Source organism: Balaenoptera physalus (assembly GCF_965194825.1).
Source record: "Balaenoptera physalus genome assembly, chromosome: 9".
In the NCBI taxonomy this organism is placed as follows: Eukaryota; Metazoa; Chordata; class Mammalia; order Artiodactyla; family Balaenopteridae; genus Balaenoptera; species Balaenoptera physalus.
Window position 1 is genome coordinate 99,018,744 of NC_138888.1, and position 8,009 is coordinate 99,026,752.

Genomic DNA, 8,009 nt, shown 5'->3' on the forward strand with positions numbered 1-8,009 from the left:
AAGTGGGGGTTAAAATCCCTACTATGATTGTGTTACTGTCGATTTCCCCTTTTATGGCTGTTAGCATTTGCCTTGTGTATTGAGGTGCTCCTATTTTGGGTGCATAAATATTTACAATTGTTATATCTTCTTGTTGGATTGATCCCTTGATCATTATATAGTGTCCTTCTTTGTCTCTTGTAATAGTCTTTATTTTAAAGTCTATTTTGTCTGATATGAGCATTACTACTCCAGCTTTCCTTTGATTTCCATTTGCATGGAATATCTTTTTCCATCCCCTCACTTTCAGCCTGTATGTGTCCCTGGATTTGAAGTGGGTCTCTTGTAGACACCGTGTATACGGGTCTTGCTTTTATATCCATTCAGCCAGTCTATGTCTTTTGGTTGGAGCATTTAATCCATTTACATTTAAGGTAATTATCAATATGTATGTTCCTATTACCATTTTCTTAATTGTTTTGTGTTTTTTATTGTAGGTGTTTTCCTTCTCTTGTGTTTCCTGCCTAGAGAAGTTCCTTTAGCATTTGTTGTAAAGCTGATTTGGTGGTACTGAATTCTCTTAGCTTTTGCTTGTCTGTAAAGGTTTTAATTTCTCTGTCGAATCTGAATGAGATCCTTGCTGGGTAGAGTAATCTTGGTTGTAGGTTTTTGCCTTTCATCACTTTAAACCTGTCCTGCCACTCTCTTCTGGCTTGCAGAGTTTCTGCTGAAAGATCAACTGTTAACCTTATGGGGATTCCCTTGTATGTTATTTGTTGTTTTTCCCTTGCTGCTTTTAATATATTTTCTTTGTATTTAATTTTTGATAGTTTGATTAATATGTGTCTTGGCGTGTTTCTCCTTGGATTTATCCTATATGGGACTCTGTGCTTCCTGGACTTGATTGACTAATTCCTTTCCCATATTAGGGAAGTTTTCAACTATAATCTCTTCAAATATTTTCTCAGTCCCTTTCTTTTTCTCTTCTTTTTCTGGGACCCCTATAATTCAAATGTTCATGCATTTAATGTTGTCCCAGAGGTCTCTGAGACTGTCCTCAATTCTTTTCATTCTTTTTTCTTTATTCTGCTCTGTGGTAGTTATTTCCACTATTGAATTCCAGGTCACTTATCCGTTCTTCTGCCTCAGTTATTCTGCTATTGATTCCTTCTAGAGAATTTTTAATTTTATTTATTGTGTTGTTCATCATTGTTTGTTTGCTCTTTAGTTCTTCTAGGTCCTTGTTAAATGTTTCTTGTATTTTCTCCATTCTATTTCCAAGATTTTGGATCATCTTTACTATCATTACTCTGAATTCTTTTTCAGGTAGACTACCTATTTCCTCTTCATTGTTAGGTCTGATGAGTTTTTACCTTGCTCCTTCATCTGCCCTGTGTTTCTCTGTCTTCTCATTTTGCTTAACTTACTGTGTTTGGGGTCTCCTTTTCGCAGGCTGCAGGTTTGTAGTTCCCGTTGTTTTTGATGTCTGCCCCCAGTGGCTAAGGTTTGTTCAGTGGGTTGTGTAGGCTTCCTGGTGGAGGGGACTTGTGCCTGTGTTCTGGTGGATGAGGCTGGATCTTGTCTTTCTGGTGGGCAGGACCGCATCCGGTAGTGTGTTTTGGGGTGTCTGTGACCTTATTATGATTTTAGGCAGCCCCTCTGCTAATGGGTGGGGTTGTGTTCCTGTCTTGCTACTTGTTTGGCATAGGGTGTACAGTAATGTAGCTTGCTGGTCATTGAGTGGAGCTGGGTCTTAGTGTTGAGATGGAGATCTCTGGGAGAGCTTTCACAGTTTGATATTACGTGGAGATGGGAGGTCTCTGGTGGACCGATGTCCTGAACTCGGCTCTCCCACCTCAGAGGCACTGGCCTGATACCTGGCTGGAGCACCAAGACCCTGTCAGCCACAGAGCTCAGAAGAAAAGGGAGAAAAGAAAGAAAGAAAGAAAGAAGAAAAGAAAAAAATAATAAAATAAAATAAAGATATTAAAATTAAAAAATAATTATTAAAAATAAAAAAGTTAAAAATTAAAAAAAAAGAAGAGAGCGACCAAACCAAAAAACAAATCCACCAATGATAACAAGCGCTAAAACTATACAAAAAACAAACAAAAGAAATGGACAGACAGAGCCTAGGACAAATGGTAAAAGCAAAGCTATACAGACAAAATCACACAAAAAAGCATACACATACACACTCACAAAAAGAGAAAAAGGAAAAAATATATATATATCTATATATATATATAAAAAGGAGGACAAGAGCAACTTAATCAATAAACATATCTACCAATAATAATAAAGTCTAAATACTAAACTAGATAAACATAAAGCCAGCAACAAATTAGATGCAGAAAGCAAACCCCAAATGTACCATTGCTCCCAAAGTCCATCGCCTCAATTTTGGGATGATTTGTTGTCTATTCAGGTATTCCACTGATGCAGGGTACATAAAGTTGACTGTGGAGATTTAATCCACTGCTCCTGAGGCTGCTGGGAGAAATTTCCCTTTCTCTTCTTTGTTCGCACAGCTCCCGGGGTTCAGCTTCGGATTTTGACCCGCCTCTGCGTGTAGGTCGCCTGAGGGCATCTGTTCTTCGCTCAGACAGGACGGGGTTAAAGGAGCAGCTGCTTCAGGGGCTCTGGCTCACTCAGGCCGCGGGGAGGGAGGGGTACGGAGGAGGCGGGGCGAGCCTGCGGTGGCACTGGCCGGCGTGACGTTGCACCAGCCTGAGGCGCGCCGTGCGTTCTCCCGGGGAAGTTGTCCCTGGATCATGGGAGCCTGGCAGTGGCGGGCTGCACCGGCTCCCGGGAGGGGCGGTGTGGAGAGTGACCTGTGCTCGCACACAGGCTTCTTGGTGGCGGCAGCAGCAGCCTTAGCGTCTCATGCCCGTCTCTGGGGTCCGCGCTGATCGCCGCGGCTCGCGCCTGTCTCTGGAGCTCGTTTAGGCAGCGCTCTGAATCCCCTCTCCTTCCGCACCCTGAAACAGTGGTCTCTTGCCTCTTCGGCAGCTCCAGACCTTTTCCCGGACTCCCTACCAGCCAGCTGTGGTGCGCTAATCCCTTCAGGCTGTGTTCACGCCGCCAACCCCAGTCCTCTCCCTGCGATCCGACTGAAGCCCGAGCCTCAGCTCCCAGCCCCGCCCGCCCCGGCGGGGGAGCAGACAAGCCTCTCGGGCTGGTGAGTGCTGCTCGGCGCCGAGCCTCTGTGCGGGAATCTCTCCGCTTTGCCCGCCGCACCCCTGTGGCTGCGCTCTCCTCCGTGGCTCTGAAGCTTACCCCCTTGCCCGCCCCCCCATCTCCACCAGTGAAGGGGCTTTCTAGTGTGTGGAAACCTTTCCTCCTTCACGGCTCCCTCCCACTGGTGCAGGTCCCGTCCCTATTCTTTTGTCTCTGTTTTTCTTTTTTCTTTTGCCCTACCCAGGTACGTGGGGAGTTTCTTGCATTTTGGGAAGTCTGAGGTCTTCTGCCTGCGTTCAGTAGGTGTTCTGTAGGAGTTGTTCCACGTGTAGATGTATTTCTGATGTATTTGTGGGGAGGAAGTTGATCTCCACATCTTACTCCTCCGCCGTCTTGAAGGTCTCCCCTCTGTTTTTCTCTTTTTTTATATGAGGCTTCCGGATAAAATTATACTAAGAGAAAGGCTGTTAAAATTATTTTTAAAGACAAGTCCTGTTTGTTGGGCTACTTAGGGTCATGCTTGCTGACTTTCTGTGTCGTGGCTACAAAATGGGAAGAGTCACTGCCCACTGGGGTGTAGGGGTAGGCTGAGGACAGCCAGAGCTGATGGCCTGAGGCTCCGGCCATCCTGAGGTCTGCAGCTTAGTGGCTGGGATGCTCTGGATTGTGGAGAGGGTTAGGATCCAAGTGTACGAAGAGACTGGACCTTGTGTTGGAATCTTGAAAGAAAAAAGAGCTAATTCGTGTGAGAGACAAGTGTCCTGAGAAACAGAGGGGAGAGTGGGATTGCAACCAAGCTGTTTTAGTTATTTTTTTTTTGAATGTCTTTTGCTACTATGGTGTAAAATTTTGATGAGATACAATAAAAGGTCAATGAAATAGAGGGACTATTACTTTGTGCCTTTTCAAAGTTTTTGGTTTTGTTTTTGCTTGTTATTTATGTGAGACTCAGGCATTTTGAGAAAAAGAGGGACAAAGTTGACAATCGTTTTAAGGAAGAAGATATTTCCTGATGTGTATAAGAAGGTTAAAATGAGGAAGAAACTGGGGGCCACAAGACCCAATGTTGTTTTGGGTGTTGAGAATCGGAAGTGGACCAATAATTAGCAATAAATTACTTTTTGGGGGGTGAGAGGCTGGAAGGACTCTCTTTTATTTACTTGTTTGTTTATTTGAATTTTTAAAATTGAAGTATAGTTGATTTAAATGTCTTGTTAGTTTCAGGTGTACAGCACAGTGACTCAGTCATATATATATTCTTTTTCAGATTCTTTTCCATTACAGTTATTACAGAATACCGAGTATAGTTCCCTGTGCTATGCAGTAGGTCCTTGTTTATCTATTTTGTATCTAGTTGTATGGCCAATAAGTTACTTTTAAACTGGTTAGGATTTGGGAGTCAGAAGAAAACTTCTAAGTTATGGGATCCTGGTTCTTGGCTGAGTTACTGAATTTCTCTGTCTTCATTTCTTTCCTGTTGAGAGTGGAGATAATTGTATCCTCATCACAGGGCTTTTGAGAGGGTTAAATGAAAGAGTTGATGTAAGGCCTCAGCTTGGCTCTGACAGTAAATCTGACCACTGCTCCTAATGATGACGCACTGTAAGACTTACCTCAGGTTCAGTTTGCGATTCACCCCGCAATTTGAAAGTAATAGCTAATGAATTTTCTGAAACATTAGCTTCTGTAATTTTAAATATTAACTGAAATTTAACAGACACATAAAAATAATAGAAACATGAACTTGTAAAAAGATACGGTTTTTCTGGGTAAACCTTGAGATAACCCAGAAGTGAAACTTTTAAGTTTTGCAGATGACAGCTTTCAGTGAACTGTTTGTGAAGTTTAAAAGCAAATGAAAGCAGCCACAGCTGATAATATACCAGGTTATGCATTCATTTTTTATTTAATAATACTTTATTAAAGGTGACTAGATATAATTAAACAAAGTAAACCTTTAACATACTTAGCTTTGGATATTATTATACTTCTAATAGCAATATTCAAGTGGTGATGGGTGTTTAATTCTTTCACTCTAAAATATATGTGACATTTTAGATGTCTGATGATAGGTGTTGAATTCATCACTCTAGAATATCTGTGAATTTATGATTCTGAAGTTTCTCTGGATGAGAGAGGTTTGAGAATTTGGTGAAAGTCTCAGAAAAAGTCTGAAAAGCATACCTATAATTTTGCATACAACCTCTACGGTTCACAGACACTCTGAAACAAATCATAAAACCTGGAGTTTATGGATTCCAGACTGCGAGTGCTTGCACTGTACTCTTAAAGGAATGCATTTTACAAGGGTTCTCTGGAGCCTGTCTTCAGGATGTTTTGTATTGGGTGTATGAGAGTAACGGGAACAGCAGAAATTTCCTCGCCCTCCCCGGAACAACCAATTCTATTTCTCAAGCTGTAGTTAGGAATACCCTGATGACACAGATTGTTCAGAGTTTGGATATTATAAATCCAACAGTATCACTCTGTGTGTGTGTGTGTGTGTGTGTGTGTGTGTAGCTTAGTGTATGTATATATAAACACATATAAATATGTATTAATATAATTGCAATCCAGTGCTTTAAAATATTGCCCACCAGCACATAAATCCACCAAGAACCATCTGCTTATGCAATACAGGGAAGATTATGGGCCCACCCAGGGCTTCAACTCTGATAAGTGGATCATAGTCATTTCTATACTTAAATTCCTTTCACTCTTGATTAATATCCTGACATGGGAAGACCTCAACTTTGTTCTCCAGGAATTAAAGTCTTGACATCGTGTCTCAAAAGCATCCCATCACTGGTTTACCACCACCACATTGCCAGCTGCCTGCCCACTCACCCACTGGAACCTGTGGATGCTACAGCATTCTTTAAAGCATATTTTTTAAAAAATACTTTTCAATTTATTTTATGAATCCAGTGTAAAATCGACACTGTAATTGCATCAGATTATTAAAATAAAATTTTAGACCATCTCTTTCATAAACAGAGATATACATATTCTAAGAAAAATATTATTATATGAATATAGCCATATATAAAAATACATACATCAGTACCAAGTGGGATAAACTAACAAATGCAAGGGTGTATTAGCATTCAAAATTAAGTCAGATCTTTCTCCTAAAGCAAGGGAAATAAAAGCAAAGATAAACAAATGGGACCTAATTAAACTTAAAAGCTTTTGCACAGCAAAGGAAACCATCGGCAAAATGAAAAGACAACCTACTGAATGGAAGAAAGTATTTGCAAATGATATGACTGATAAGGGCTTAATATCCAACATATGTAAACACCTCATACAACTCAGCATCAGAAAAACAAACAACCCAATTAAAAATGGGCAGAAGACATGAATAGACATTTTTCCAAGGACTCCATGCACATGGCCAACGGACACTTTGAAAGATGCTCAACATTGCTAATCATCAGGGAAATGCAAATCAAAACCACAGTGAGATATCACCTCATACCTGTCAGAATGGGCATCAACAAAGAGAACACAAATAAATGTTGGCAAAGATATGGAGAAAAGGGAACGCTTGTACACTGTTGGTGGGAATGTAAATTGGTGCAGCCACTGTGGAAAACAATATGGAGGTTTCTCACAAAACTAAAAATAGAACTGCCATATGATCCAGCAATTCCACTCCTGGGTATATATCTGAAAAGAATGAAAACACTAATTCAAAAAGATACATGAATCCCAATGTTCATTGCAGCACCATTTACAATTGTGTATATATATATATATATATATATAGTATATATATAAATAAATATACTATATAAATAGTAAATATATACTATATATATATATATATATATATATATACTATATATATATTTGTAATGGAATACTATTCAGCCATTAAAAAGAATGAAATTTTGCCATTTGCAGCAACATGGATGGACTTGGACAGTATTATGCTAAATGAAATAAGTCAGACAGAGAAAGACAAATACTGTATGCTATCACTTATATGTAGAGTCTAAAAAGTAAAACAAACTAGTGAATATAATAAATATATATATTATAATAATATAAATAATAAAAAAGAAACAGACTCACAGATATAGAGAACATACTAATGGTTATCAGTGGGGAGGGGCAAGATGGGGGTAGGGGATTAAGAGATACAAACTACTATGTATAAAATAAATAAGCTACAGGGACTTCCCTGGTGGCACAATGGTTAAGAATCTGCCTGCCAATGCAGGGGACACAGGTTCCAGCCCTGGTGCAGGAAGATCCCACATGCCATGGAGCAACTAAGCCAGTGCGCCGCAACTACTGAGCCTGCACTCTAGAGTCCGCGAGCCACAACTACTGCAGCCCGTGTGCCTAAAGCCTGTGCTCCACAATAAGAGAAGCCACTGCAATGAGAAGCCCACACACCGCAATGAAAGAGTAGCCCCCGCTCGCCACAACTAGAGAAAGCCTGCACGCAGCAACAAAGACCTAACACAGCCAAATAAATAAGTAAATGAATAAATTTAAATAAATAAATAAGCTACAAGGATGTGTTGTAGAACACAGGGAATATAGCAAATATTTTATAATAACTATAAATGGAGTATAAACTTTAAAAATTATGACTCCCTATATTGTACACCTGTAACATATAATATTGTACATCAACTATACTTCAATTTAAAAAGGTTAAAAAAAAGTAGATCATGTAAATCATACCATCAGCAAAAAAAAAAAAAAAGAAAAAGATCATACTATCATCTAGAATAAATGTTTTAAAAATTTAGTAAAATTCAACATCTATGCGTTGATGAGTACAAAAATTATTTTTAGCAAGATAGTAAACATAAGCAACCTCCTTAATCAGT